The sequence below is a fragment of the Helicoverpa zea genome, chromosome 2 (assembly GCF_022581195.2).
Source record: "Helicoverpa zea isolate HzStark_Cry1AcR chromosome 2, ilHelZeax1.1, whole genome shotgun sequence".
In the NCBI taxonomy this organism is placed as follows: domain Eukaryota; kingdom Metazoa; phylum Arthropoda; class Insecta; order Lepidoptera; family Noctuidae; genus Helicoverpa; species Helicoverpa zea.
The window spans coordinates 10,791,336-10,807,246 of record NC_061453.1 but is presented as its reverse complement, the minus strand read 5'-3'; the positions used below and the strand labels follow the sequence as shown (position 1 = coordinate 10,807,246).

Sequence of the window (15,911 nt, the reverse complement as noted above, 5' to 3'; positions counted from 1 at the left end):
AATAGGCCATTTATATTTTTGTCCAGTGGACGGTCTAACCTGCACAAGCGCATACTAACAGCTGCCAATACATTCCATGATTGTCAAATGTTTGGATAGACGTCTCTCAAGGTGCAATGCTTGGTCCTTTACTTTTATAATCCTAAATAACTTACGACCTTGTCATCTTATCCTCCGAATAACACAAACACTGTGTAAATCCCTGCTTTACTTTAAACATATTCCACTTTATGTTCGCATAATGTTTGATTTGATATTCAACACGTGGAAAAACCGTCACAACGATAATTGTTTGCAACAACAGCGTTCGACACTCTCGTCATCGTGTCATAAATCACAAATCCTCGGATTATAGTGTCATCTTGCTAACTCGTTTCATGCTTTCTGGTTTGAGACAGGCTAAAAATACGACGCTTAGGTACTTCGTGACTTGAATATATTTAATATTTTACGTACATCTTTGCCTTTTAAACACGTTACACGAATGTGGGCGATAGGCGCCGATTTGTAACAATTATTTCGTCGTCAGTTTGATCTATTAAGCCGATCACGCCTCCGTAAATTTTGGAGGCCGTTTGTTTTTACGGTTTCAATCTTGCCCAAAGTTTGAGGCTTTTTTGAACTGAACAATTTTTTATAAGTCGCTTGAAATAAATAGGCAACAACACTTAATGTTCATAGCCAAAATTAAACTTAATTGTACAAAAAAAACATGTGTAGTTATTTTATCAGTATGTTGCCTTGTTATATAAGCACGTTCCGACCCCCAATAGCTTGATTTTGAGAAGCCGTTATGGAACCAAATATTACCTATATATTAGAAATTGCAGAAACTCTTGTCTAAATATTTCGTGCAAATCTAAGCATGAGCGCAGTATACTTGTGGCAACAAACTGGAAGCTTTGTCCATGAAGTTTCCTTTTAAGGATAGAACCTCTTTTTTAGCGTTTGATTGAAAGTTTTGATATGTTGTACTGGAGCACTTAACGTTTTTGTTCAGAACTCGCCTGGAGTTTATTTGAAAGGCTGTAATTGGCAGAGAAAATATTATTTTAGGATTGTACTTACTTACTGAGATCATTAAGTGTACCTTTGGATTTATTATTTACTCTGTGATGTATGAGAGTGTTTTTTTACTTATTTTGGTCTTCTTAAGTAGGTACTTTATTTGATGAATTTTTGTTTTGATCAATCTTTCGCGGTTTTATTATATTTGTGTTACATAACTCAGAAAATAGTAGTCTATTAACATTAGGTAGCCATGAAAGACATTTAGAACGTGTCTAGACCCAAATATTTATATTATAAACTCCGGTAAGTGGTCAAACACGTGCCGCAGGTTAGATAAGTAAACCTAACGCTTGCTTTACATCTAAAAACCTGACTGGCCAGTCTGATATTATATAAAGGAGGCTTTTATGTACCTACTACTTGATACTTGTCATGTTGGACACGATCTATGGCAAAGTTGTTTACCAAGTTAGTGAAGATGCTTCAGAATATATTAATATGCAAGATAATTGAGTATGTAACTTTATAATCATACATGTACTATGTACACATGGAAATTTTCCAAATAGACCCGGTTATTATCATAGTTATTACATGAAATAGTTAGAATCGGTGTTAATGCGCATTCCGATACATAAGAAGTAATTAGTGTTGGCTTAACTAGTAATTATGGATAATTGCTGGGCACAAATAATTCGGGTCAACTAGGCGCACGAGCCGACTGTTCATTCGAGTCAACCGATTGTTTGATAACGATAATCGAATCGTGATTTGAATGAATTATTTGATACAATTACTTTTAGTTAATTGTTTGGTTTATTACGAAATCTTATAAATCGAAACTCAAACATTCTTACCAGAACAGATAAAAGAGCATTCCGAATAACCTTAAATCTACAGAAACGAATACACGACCAAATCCTATCGACGTAAACTCTCATTCACACGAAATAAACAAATCGATAATTCATTATGATCGATTATTAAGGCACATCAACACTCAACAGTCAGAAACGCACGACTAACCACGAATTCCATGTCGCAAACTTGATGTGAACCAATCGGTTGCATTCGTACTAGATGCATGAGCTTAAATTCGCTGATGCGTCGAAATTGCGGCGGTTGCGAAGGTCCATTGTAACATTTGTAATTGATTGGCAAATTGCTTGAATATATGATTTTTACATGATAATTCAATTAATGGGGACGGCTAATTGGTGCGTTGTTCGATCCATGAGTGCGTAATGAAAAGTGGCTTCAGTTGCTTGAAATTAAAAACAATATGACAACGTTAGCAATGGATTAGGTTTCAATGAATGAATCTTTGAATTGTTTAGACGTTTTGATAACCTCCCATATAACAAGCAAATTGTTGCAAAAGAACTAACTACTCCATTATACTCTTAGGAAAAAACATATACATTATCTCAAGAGCCTTTTACCTATGTTTCTAAAAAAGTAAGGTGAAAATGGCAAGAACCAACTATGGCAAGGCCGTCTATCCCACTAACCTCACATCAGTAATGCCATAAGCCTCTAGACTTCTATACTATAATTCCATGTAGGATTCCAAATTTAAAATGTCAAGTAGGTACTGGCCGTCCTCGTCACGGTAAAGGCTGACCCACAACTACCACCTGCTGCTATTTACCGAGTTTACGTAATTTAGAGACACGTAAGTGTGGACACGGCTTAAGAAATAAGAAAACCGATAAACTTCGTCTATAACTCGCGTGCCGCATATCTGAGTTTCGTAATTATGGTTTTATCTTTTGTTTGTGACAAAATTGACCGTTATTGTTTTTATAATGGCCAAACAAACAGTAAATTTTCGCTTTTAAAAAGCTAACCCAGTCGTAAAACTAGTCTCATTACTATGATTATTTGTATTTCCTTTTCAATTAAATTGTATAAGTATATGGTATTACTAAAAAAAAACTTATTTTCGTTGCAATGTTTACACAAAAAAGTGAAAATCACAAGAAAAAATATTTTCATGGAAGTTATTGTAAATTGTAAATAATTCATAAACTTATCTCCGCAGCAAGAAACGATATATAATTTTAATTGTTAGCAAGTGTCAAGTCTGCGCAACACCCATAGACTAACAATTTTATTACGAGGAAATATCAATAGGAAAACATGACATGTAATAATGAATCTTAAGAATTAAATTATTGGATAAAACATTGTCTTAAAACTACGTAATAAATATACAAGTTTAATACTTCTTGTAAGCGCACGCGTAGACGACGTCTCTTTGAAGTTTAAAAAGAAAAGTTTAATTACGCTTACCGCAAATTTTATCGATGTCTTAAAAGTGACAATTTTGAGTTTATTTATTATATAGTCTTCTCACTAACTTTTCCGTCTCCATTTTAACAATATTTATAACGTGACTTCAGAATGCTGTTTTCTAAATCTGCACAGCGTTTATGGTACTTAGACAATCTATCATAAATATTTACTAGACGAAAAAATATTAAAGAGTTTGACTGAATGAAGAAAATATGGTTTAACCTTAAGTACATATAATATTGCTAGGTTGGTTGCTATGAATGTTTTTACTTCAAAGGGACAATGAGGTCTGTTTTTACGAATTTACATCGATACTAGCACAGGGCCACGAGATGCTAAAAACTAGAACTGTTATGCAAGAAACCGAGCCTTCACAGTGTATGTTTCTATATTGAAAGCCGTAGTTTGTTCGTTTGTGGTCCAATTATCAAAATAGTTTCAGTGCTAGATAGTTCATTTATTGAGGACGGCTATAGGTTATATTTTATCCAAAATACGTCTTTTCACAGAATGTACCTCATACATTCCTGAATTTGACACTATAAACAGTATTCATAAAGTTAATTTAAACAGTATTTCATATTCACGGTTCTAAACTATACCTTTCATATTTACCTACATTGTCATGTATGTGCTTTATAAGAACTGCAGAATTTCTATATCTTAATTTCTTAAGAGAACATGTTTATTAGCACTTTATGTTAAAGAAATCTCCAATACATAGACCAGGCTCATCACTCACCGTATCTATCACAGTTTGTAATTAGTTTATATTCCGCATTGACTTGGAGCTATTCATCATTGGTCTAGAAAGGATGAGCTCTGAGAGTCTCTTCGGAACGGTCATCAATCAGCATTAGGTTCGTAATATTGTTGATCGCGGTCAAGCTCAGGGCTCTCGTAATTAAATTTCTTACACGACGAGGATAATCCTACTCCTAAGTACTTATATAAATGAGAAAGTTTCTAAGGATGTATGTTAACTCTTAACTGAACTACTAAATGGGTTTTGACAAAACACGGCAACTCTATCCATATGCGAGAAGTAATTCCTGGTTATGAATAACTCGAATAGTGTTGTGTTCTAGTAAGTAAATGTTTTAAGTATTCGATTATTTATATCACAGATCCGTAATTTGATGGAAAACTGTAACGTTACATTTTTTCTTTTACGGATCTGTTCTTGTGAGAGTAGGCAAGTAGTCACATTTTCATGAATTACTGCGATGTTCATTTTCACATCTATGTAAAACAGCAAAAGGTGAAGAGTCATAAGCCATCTTATAAGGAGACGAAGAATGGTAGAAAATTCTAAACAAAGGACAGATAAATCTTACTATTTAAGTATTTACCGTAATGACGTTATTTAAATATTCTTAACTACACTGAGTTCATTGTATTGCCGCAAAGTTGATTGCTCTTTACATGTGTAGGTAACTTTTAATCTTAAAATTCTTAGATGTTTATTTATTTATTTATTTATACTTTATGTACAAAAAAGGTACATTGGCGGACTTAATGTCTCAAGGAATTCTCTACCAGTCAACCATCGGGTTAAAGGGAGAAAATAAATGGGTAGAAAAAAGAAAAAAAAGAAAGAGAAAGTCATGAAACGATATGAATAAAAACATGATACAATACATAAATACTCAATACATAATATATATATATATATATTACAACATAAAAATAAAATATAAAATAAGAGTGACGACGACTCAATTAGGTAAAGAGTTTAAATAATGATGGCGAACTTTACGCTTAAAGGAATACTTACTGGGTGCCTTTTTTATGTCAAGGGGAAGAGCGTTCCAGAGTTTAATTGCTGATACAGCAAAAGAATTAGCCATAAATCAGGTGCGGTGACATGGAATTTCGAGCAACAAATTCTCAGAGGAACGCAGGTTACGGTTATGAGAACTGCCCAATAACTTAAAATAATTTTGAAGATAATCAGGAGCACAGGGATCGTTAAGAATAGAGAAGAGCATACAGAGAGATCTAAGGGATCTTCTATAACGAATAGGCAGCCATTTAAGCTGAGAACGAAAAGAGGAAACGTGATCATATTTACGAAGGCCGAAAATAAAGCGTATGCAGTTATTGAGAAGACGATCCATTTTGTTGAGAAGTTCTTGAGATAGATCCGAGTAACAAACATCAGCATAGTCAATGATGGGAAGCACAAGAGACTGTACCAAAGTAGTTTTAGTGCTGATAGGAAGGAAATGCTTGAACCTGTAGAGAGATCGCAGCGTTAGAGTAACTCTTTGACTTACCTGGTTAACCTGCTTGGACCAACTGAAGTTGCTGTCAATCAGCAACCCCAAATCCTTCACCTGTTGCGTTAAGCCTATTATTGAACTATTGAGGACAATGGGTGTTAAAGAATTAGTGTCCAAACGGTTCGGTTCGGAGATGTTAATTTTGTGATTCATCTAACATGAGAACCGTTTGAAAAAATTAATTGTTATTACTTAAAATATTTTGGAATTCGCCATGATTCATACGAAGCTTGTTCAAATTCTTTAAAGGTCCATATCATCCGAAATCAGTGGTGACGTCATTTGCCATTGACTATGAGGCATCCATATTTTTTGCTCTACTATAAAAATGCCTTCTCGGTATTGTCCTTCTAGCTGAGATCTATTGTTGCCGCTTCAGCATTTTTTGAATTGCGTATTTTGTAAATCGTAAATTGGTCTGATGTAGGTATACCTAACTAGGTTGTCTGGCGTCGTCTGTTCAGCCATTGCATGGTCAACAAACAAAATCTCTTTCGCATTTATAACATTAGTAAGGATGAGCGTGTTTATTTCCAGATCAAGTTTGACCAAGTTTGTTTTTTTGTTTTCTGTGCAACTGTACTAACCAGCAAGTAAAAGACAGTTATACCTAAAAATCAGTGTATACGTGAGCAGTTACCCGCGTGCGATTTGGAGCAATAATTGAATAGTTGCGAGCTGGCTGCAATACGAAAGTAAGCGGCCGGCAACCGGTCGCTCGAAGGCCGACCGCACGCTTTTGTCTAATGCAAAAGTGCACGTCATAAGAGGTAGCGGGAGCGAGTGTCCTTCCTGGTATTGCTTCCAGATATCAATAAGATTAGTTTTTTAGTTAAAAAGGGGCTTTTATGATTGGTGGGGGTTATGGTTATTGTTTACTTCCTAGAAACAATGAATACCTATTTGCCATGTTTTGAGAAGTGTTCTTGGTCTTCTGGTAAGCTTATGAGGTGGTTTTTGTTCTAAAATGGCTTAAGATGCGTTAAGCCGTCTAAATACTATAAATAATGTCGGGACATAATAAATAATGTCGGGACACCTTTTTCACACACGGTCGGTTAGCCCCATGGTAAGTTATTAATTAACTTGTGTTATGGGTGCTAACACAACTGATAAACTACATATAGCTACATATATACATATTTATAAATACATATCATAACACCCAGACCACGGCCAACAAGCATGCTCATCACACAAATGTCGACCGAACCGGGAATCGAACCCGGGACCTCAGGTTCGGCGGTCCGGCATGATGACCATTGCGCCATCGAGGTCGTCAAAACTATGTGGAACAAGTTTTTGAATTTTTGTAACAATAATAAAAAAGTGTCCTCGTTTCAATTGCCTGGGAGTTTTATAGAATTTAATTATGATGAGGACTGTGCCTAAAAATATGATTCATGTTAATTTAAAGTTATAAAGTTATCAGCCTTAATAATCGCTTTTCTCTTATACCAAACGCAAAATTGCAGAAATGCAGCCGCAAAAACGCATAGTGCACGCTTGCAAGTCGCACTGCAGCCGAAACGTGCTGCGTCTCACTCGCACATTGCATCTGTCCCTGTCGCTCCCCGTGACGAGAGCTGTTTGTAAATACTGTATTGGGAATAAGGCTGGATATACAAAAAGGAAGAAATGAGGTTGGTTTAAGGGGACCCATGGTTTTGTGCTGTGGCCGTATTTGTGTAATTTTGGAAGACTAAGAAAAAGGTTACAATACTGACTGAAGCCAAGGTTTCTTAAGATATAGTTATTGAAAAACTATTTAATCTATTAGAATTGAAGAAAACTGTTATCAAATTAAACAAAAGAAAGAAAAGATAGAGGTATTCCTGGCGCAGTGTTTTGAAATATGACTGTACGTAGTAAACAACAGACTAAAACAAAATTTTCAACCAACGACCTACTAAAAATAATTAAGTTTTTGACAGGGTTTCACATTTGGGGAGGCTAGAAAATGTAATATAAATAAAAATAAATAGAAAATGTAATGAAATCGTTGCAAGGTGATGAATTTGAGCAGTTGTTACATCAATACAGGAAATGAGACATTAAGGGGTGTGCTCGTTACTATGGGGTTGATATTAAACGCCATGGTGTCTAAACACAAAGATATTGACGACAAAAGAAAGAATGAATCATATTATGAAACTAAAGCAAGTAACATTGATAAAGCAATCTGATAAGATAAAGACGTAATGAGTCAACTTACAAAACATAAAAAAAACAAACGACATTTCATACAGAAGGAAGCGATGAAACACAATTCTATCAAATGTCACAATTATCATAATCTATTGTGTTGAATTGATCAGAAATACAAAATACAGAACACAGACCAGTTTTGGCTTAATATCAAAACATTTTTAGATTATATCTTTTAACACAATCAAGAATTTCGACATTTCATTCGTCAGCTTAACTAATTGTTCTCCTAGCCTTGGTTTGTGCACTTTAAGATGATTCAAGCACTATATAATGAGGTGAGGTCATTGATTCTATCTTTCTTTTTTTAAACATAATTGGATTTGGATACCAAAGAGTTACTGATTAAAGGAGATCCTTTGCGAAATAGTTGCGGTACACCGAAGTATATTCCGATTTCGTGGTAAATTTTTCACAGGTTTCTTCATGATCTTGTGTTTAGTTACGGTCATCCTCAACAGTGTATCTTCATTTCTTACAAAGAAGGTTTTTATTCATTAGACATTATAGTTTTCTAAGTTTGTATGAACTTTCTAAGTATATCTTAGACACCAATGACTGTGTTTCGGACGGCACGTTAAACTGTAGGTCCCGGCTGTCATTGAACATCCTTGGCAGTCGTTACGGGTAGTCAGAAGCCAGTAAGTCTGACACCAGTCTAACCAAGGGGTATCGGGTTGCCCGGGTAACTGGGTTGAGGAGGTCAGATAGGCAGTCGCTTCTTGTAAAGCACTGGTACTCAGCTGAATCCGGTTAGACTGGAAGCCGACCCCAACATAGTTGGAAAAAGGCTCGGAGGATGGATGGAGACATTATAGTTTTCAAAATTGGATGGAAGTTGTTGTTCATATCCGCGTGGCGTCGTTGTGTCTTCCATCAAATGATATTCAATTAATTTTGATTACTTAATAAATTCTTATTAATAGCATTCTAATTCGATCTTTATTTTATCACGTTATTTCATCCAGATCTCATTTTACGTTTAATGGAAACTTTTGCATCAAAACATGGAACTGGTTTTTAAAATCTTGACCTTCATATTATGGTGGTTTGTGTTTAGAAATAATATTATTATCTTTTAGGTTCTTATTTGTCAATGCATTTAAATTGTGTCTGGATTCAACTGTTGCCTTATTTGTCTTTAATTTATTATATTTATGTGCATCAAGATGGAAAAGTCGTGGTGGCCTAGTGGGCAAAGAACCGACCTCTCGAGTAGGAGGGCGCGGGTTCGATTCCAGGTCAGGCAAGTACCAATGCAACTTTTCAAGTTTGTATGTACTTTCTAAGTATATCTTAGACACCAATGACTGTGTTTCGGATGGCACGTTAAACTGTAGGTCCCGGCTGACATTGAACATCCTTGGCAGTCGTTACGGGTAGTCAGAAGCCAGTAAGTCTGACACCAGTCTAACCAAGGGGTATCGGGTTGCCCGGGTAACTGGGTTGAGGAGGTCAGATAGGCAGTCGCTTCTTGTAAAGCACTGGTACTCAGCTGAATCCGGTTAGACTGGAAGCCGACCCCAACATAGTTTGGGAAAAGGCTCGGAGGATGATGATTTATGTGCATCAAGAACTTGTTATCTCGGATTCTGACTGTCAACATATTGACCGAAAACAGGAAAATTTTGAACATCCGTATCCTTTTTAACTCTTCTTATTTTTAAGATAGATTATAAATCAACCCATTGGCTGATAACTTGGTCACCTTTTTTCACGTGTTTAAACCCGGATTTACACTAAATAGGAGGATTAGAGTTGTTTTGTGATTATTTTTGGTATTTTAATTTTATTGGTTTTTATACTGATCATGTGTATTATCGTCAGATCATCGTTATTCGTGTGATTGACAGACGTAAGAGGTTTACTTTTAGACTTATTTACTGTGACGTAATGGCTCTCACCTGAACTTGTCAATTATATGCTCGAACAGCAAATTGATTTGCCTTTCTCTCTTTATTATAGCAGCTTGTTAGTTATTGATATTATTAATCATTTTATGTGTCCTGGTTTTATTACAAGTTTGGTTTTGTTTTTGGAGTTCTCAAGTGTCTTCAGATTTATCTTTCTATTTCTATGTTTAAGATTAAATTTCTGTACCTATGCTTTTGTAATCTAAAATGGTTTTATAATCGCAGAGTTGAGTTGAGCAGAGTAGGTTTTTTTGTAAACTATTGAACGAGATTTGCCTATCAATAATAACAACTAATGACTATAAAATAACAATTCTACCATAAGTCTAGTTACTGTTCCTTCGTTTTTATCACAATTTAATGAGAATAATGAGATGCTTCGTCTCCATACATATGGCTTGACATTTGACTAACGCTGCGCTTGCGCAAACGACATGACCAAATAACTTAAGTTGAACCTCGACAGATTCCGAAGCCGGTAACTTAATGACGTAATGATGATATATTACAAACTTAAAGCAAATACTCTCAGGTTTTTTCTCGATTTTGAAATGTAAATTGTAACGTACATTCTTACTTTTTGAGATATTCGTTAACACAAGTATTAGTGCTTTTTTGTGTTATATTTAATCCTATGGAGTAAATTATTTGAAATACAGGAGCTTAGGTAATTATTTTTTCCCGAGAAAAATTGTTTACTTTTTAAAATTATGAAACTCATTTAAAATGGAAAAAAGTAAGGGCAATCGAGATCACAATTCTTGATAACGTTATCTAATTACTGTTGCAACAAAAACTTATCATATTCATAAATATAATTTCTTCATACATTGCCAACTTCGTGCTACCTTTTATTACATAAGTATATAAACGTACATAAATATCGTAATTATTACTTACTTATATAAAAAGTAAATAACTTGTGTTGTATGCAAGCGTGATGTTTGGTCACGGACTAACGTTTAGCATCCTAAAAAACATCTTCTTGTTACTTTAAATCGTATGAATAGGTATATAATACGTATATATACATTTGCTTAAAAAACTCCTTTTTTATATCTTTTTATAGGCTCGAAAGAGGTCGATATAGTTCCGGGTCTTTTTGACGTTACAAAGATTTGTCAATCCCTATAAATTATTCAATAATTGAATTTAATTAAGAGTGTCTTTAAATCCTGATAGTTTCAATCATAAATATCAATATGTAACTGTAGTTTCTCCTTTTATTATGAAGTTAAAGTCTTACAAAGAACCGAGACGTCTATAGGAATATATTACGGGCGACTAAGGTCCGGCGCCGAAGGCATTGACCAGCGATCAAATGGTCACGGGTTCAAGCCTTGTCCCGTTGAACTATTGCTGAGAACCCCTTCCGCGTGTAAGCTGAGGCTAGGTTAATTAATAAGAGTTTGTGTATGAGAAAAAAATTAAAAATAAAAAAAAAATACTAATTAGTTGTCAATTCGATCTTCAGTGAAACTTAGATGTATTTTTTCGAAGATAATGGTAGTCAAATTATTGCTCAAAAATTAAAATAAAATTAGCAAAATTAAAAACTAAAAATGAACATACTGAACATGTGCTTTCAAAACTTAAAGTAAAAGTAAAAGGTCGAATAAATCTCGTCGCATTCAATTCATCTGTTCAGCCTGAACGTTACATAATGGTGTAATGATGATAATAATATGTAATTAGTATATAAATCTGTGGCTATCTTACGTACAATCCAGCCATTAGCCACATAAGTATTGTTATTAGAACATTTTCTCGTTTCCGTTGGAGCGGCAAAGCTCATTATAGCTTCGATGCTCGTTGATATCTTTTCTTAAGACGTTCTGAACTTTTAGCTTTGACCGGAATTTTATTTTTTAGTTTTTACTTTTCTTATTTTTAATTTTACACTGATCAGTATTCAATTTTAGTAAAAAAAAATATTTAAATAATAAAGTAATAAATATTTTGACAGTTAAAAAAATAAAATAAAAGATATACAACAAACCTGTACAGAAAAGTACCACACTAAAAAAAACAAAACACAGGCACAAAATCCTCAAAAAAAGTTCGTTGCACAGCACTTCGAAATTTAAATGTTTGAATTAACGGTCGGACGTCCGCGTTCGATTTTCGAAGCGGCGGCTAGGGCGGCGCGCGCGCGAATGGCGGCCAGTCACGTGCAGACAGTGAGCCGCACCTGTTAACCTGCCGAGTTGTGGAGACTGCACCCCAAACGAGTGGTTTTTTCCCTTTTCCGCTTCCTTTTTGATGGTGACTTCGATAGTGACTGCTTAAGGGACAGGTTCTATTGTTTTGTTGTGTAGGGAGCGAAAGTTGAGGGGTTAGAGTTTAGACCTTTGTAGAGCAAAAATTTTATGATACAGGTGAGGAAATTCTGCAAATATTTTTGTAATTGGAATATTTATTGGTAGGTACATCATCCTAATATGCACATTTGTTCGTTTATCTTTACTCTTAATTATGGTTTTAGGTTATTTAAAACTTAGTTCTATTTTAAGACAAAGTCAGTCTTACAAGTGTCCATAATTATCGATGGTGTCACGGTTAAACAAACAGAAAGATTATTCTAAAACCACACAGTTTATTTGTGTCCCTCTGAAAAAATCCTTTCTAATTAGTTAAAATGAAGGCGCTACAAAAAACTTCAAGGTCACTGCAAACCGAACTTTCAATAAGTTTTTATTACGGAAAAACGATATCCGTTTCTTAATACATTTGTTTAATTAAATATTTAGTTGTAATGAATACTTGTTTTAGAAGATCGTGATTGTAATGATTCCTGAACTGAATATGTTTCCTAGCTTTCAGTAGTTTTATCTAAGTTGTATTGTTTTTTCGTATAAGTAGAATATTTTATAGGTGCTAAAAATGAGGTTGTAATTTAATTGTTGCGAATAGAAACCACCGGTTCTGTTGAACCATCTGCTTCCAACTTGCAATGGGATTTTGCACTTCTCTTATGGGGAAGTACGCTATATCGTATGATAATGAAAGATTATCATATTTTTTTGTTGCTAAGTATTTCAGCATCACTAATTAAAGCAGTTTGTAATTTCTAAAATTAAGAAAACTGTAGTTCACGCTATTCCCGAGAAATCAATCGAGGCACAAGGAATTTTATCTGCGGATGAATACTTCATTATCTTTCCAATTAAAAAAAAATAATAATTTCTTTCAGGCCCCAGCATAACAAACTCACGTGCACATTTACAATGTTAGTGAAGACCCAAACACAAGCATAAACATATAAACAAAACCTAACCTCTGAAATAGCAAATCAAAGCTCAGAGCTTTCGAATTCGTCCGGGTTGCAAAAGCTTGCTCAGGTACGTCGCTTATCGCTCGGTAATACTCGGAAATGCTCGGAACTCCTGCGATTTTTTTTTGGCAATTTTGTAGGTGTTCTTGTCTGCGTTGTTTGGAAAATATTGATAAAGTATGTTCACATGAAAATGTTACTTTTGTGTATAAGTTATTATAGACCTGGCTAAATTCAGTGTCCTACGTTTTTATCTTTTAATGAGTATTTTGCTGAACCCAATTAGGAGAAAAAAATATGTACATCCTTACCTACCTTCGTCATTTTGACTCTATGCAGAGAAAAACTATGCAGAGAAAAGTAATGCAGGGAGCATTATTTTTCTCTGCATAGTTTTTACCCAATTGCAAAAAAGGTTTGTTTATACATAGCGAAGACATCCTATAACTCAAATTAGCACTTTAACTTTTTCTCCTAATCTAGAATTATCTCACAGCACTCGACAAAAACGTTCACTAAATCAAAATAGTTCAATGTTACTAAACTATTTCCGTACATTCGGCTATGAGCACAAAAGGAATTGTTCGCATTCTTCGATGACGAACAAATCGACAAGCCTACACAATCACACTGTTTTACTTCCCCAAGCCATTACAAAGAACTACTAATTTCTATATGTATGGCTATTGTAATATTTCCTTTGTTTTCGGCACTATTCGTATGACAATGAAAAACTTTGTTTTTCCTAAATTTTGTTTTGTTTTCGTGGAGAGCGAAATACATATTTTGGCTATGATTTATGAATTGGAGAAGAATTAGGATAACACAGTCGTTGACAATGTTTACACTATCATATATCACCATCATTGATCATTAATCATCACTATATCAAGGGACTCGTGTTTTATATTTTATTCCCCCAGCAGTTTCGCATGGATCCCGCGTAGGAACTATACTTCACCCATTCAGATAAAAAGTAGCCTACATGTAGCCTATCTCGAAAAATTTACTACTTAATACTGCAAGATTTTTAAAATCCGTCAAGTAGTTACTGCGATAAGCGCGTTCAAACAAAAAACCTTTTGCCGCTGTAAAGTTTGCTAATCAACGACTATCATACGGTTTATGATCAATCTTATCAAATAGCTCGTATAAGAATCATTGTTATAAAAATAACGCAACCAAACGAAATATCCCTAAAGAACGAACCTGCCTAGACCCTGATATAACAAGGTAAACAGAAGTAACAACATATGGTCGATGTTTTCAATTACAGTAATTGGTGGTCCGCCAGTCATGGCTCAAATGATGGAAAGCTTTCAAATATCCTATCGAGCGTAATACGGCATAATCATGATTGACTGACGAAGTTTCATTAAAATTTTCATGTAAATTAAATTTTGATTTGGTCGTTTAACTGGTCAAGTTAAAAGTGGGCTTCGTATTGCATTCATTATTTTGGTTTTAATTATTGTTATGATGATTCGTACCCATTTATCATAATAGAGAACACACTGTTACATTAAACCTTATAACTTATCTGCTATTAAGAGATTCACTTTACTTAATTACTTGATTATAATACATGTTCTGTAAACCAATTATTGTTTAACACAAGGTCAACCAACTGTATTGTTGTGTCTTTAACTTGATGCACAGGATGCACTCTACTGTGCCTTAGTTTTTTAGCAGATCTTTACAATGTAAAATTGTAAAAACTGTAATCTTACTATAGAAGGAATATCCATAAATCAAAATTTTCAATATAGCATTTCTAAAGTTAGCTATTCGACGAATGTAAGTCAAAAGTAACCAACTCCAGAAAAGCAAATCTTCTAGATAATACACATTATGCGTTAGGAGTTATAACGCTATCTTCAGAATTGCAGAGTTATTTGGCGCTTACCATGAAGCAAAGCAAATCTGTCAAAACAAAACATGCCTCTTGGTCTCATTAACTTAAGCTACATTTCCCTTGATCATGGGACTGCTACTTCACAAATAGTATCACTTACACCTCATATCAGGTTAACTGTAACACATGACAATCAGTCCTCGGCCCTCCGATATCGCAGGAAGTGGAGACGCTCAAGTGTGCCGCGACGATGCGTCTGCGCACCGGCGCGGGACGACCACTCAACCTGCTACCCCACTTCTACTTAACCTTGGGAGATTGTGTGTTGTGTATGTAAGTAGTTAGTTTTTAATTGTACTTTTATGTTTTTGAGTTATGAAAAAAAATGCGTGCGTAGTATAGAAGTAGGGGGTGATAGGTCTAAAAAGTACATACATATTTGTATGAGTTATTTTATCGTGCGATATCGACAACTAGGTATCATAAATAATATGACCAATACTTACCAATATACCGATATACCGAAGCCAAATATGTAGCTGAATATATGCATTTTATATGTATCTATTATGTAAATAAGCTAACATGTCCGAATATAAGAGAAAAGCTAACTGTAATAAGGATGTATCCTAATTATAATTTGTGTAATTACATTGCGATTTCTCCTCACAGAGGAACTTGTAAAGTTGACTGAAGGCCTCCGTCAATTAATCGGTGATTTTAACATAATTACATGTTAATTAGCTAGTCAATAGCGTTAATCTTATTGGTTATCAGATTTCACACTAATCGGTTGTTTTTTATACAGGATATCATGTTTTAAACACTGTCCATTTGTTGATTACTTAATTTATCAATCGGATGTATTATGTATTCAGTACCCAAAGCATAATCATTGTTCTAGATGTTAGAAAATTAGCTTTATTAACACTTAAAGAAAACGTGCTAAAGTAAATCAATAAACAACACACTATTATGTAGTTATCATCAACCACTTATCATTGAAAAATGGCTCCTTTGAAACATGTCAAGAGCAAAATATTAAACAGTCTCACTAAGTTACACCG

The 15,911-nt window shown here is 34.5% G+C and overlaps 1 protein-coding gene across 1 annotated transcript in view; it reads right to left on the bottom strand.

The window, feature by feature from the left end:
• LOC124641839 (titin-like) overlaps positions 1 to 11,857 on the bottom strand; it is a 67,482-nt gene extending 55,625 nt beyond the window's left edge. Inside the window, exon 1 of the mRNA XM_047180079.1 lies at positions 11,715 to 11,857. The gene's annotated coding sequence lies outside the window, so the exon portion shown is untranslated. The remainder of the gene's footprint in view (positions 1 to 11,714) is intronic.
• Positions 11,858 to 15,911: the final 4,054 nt, after the last annotated feature.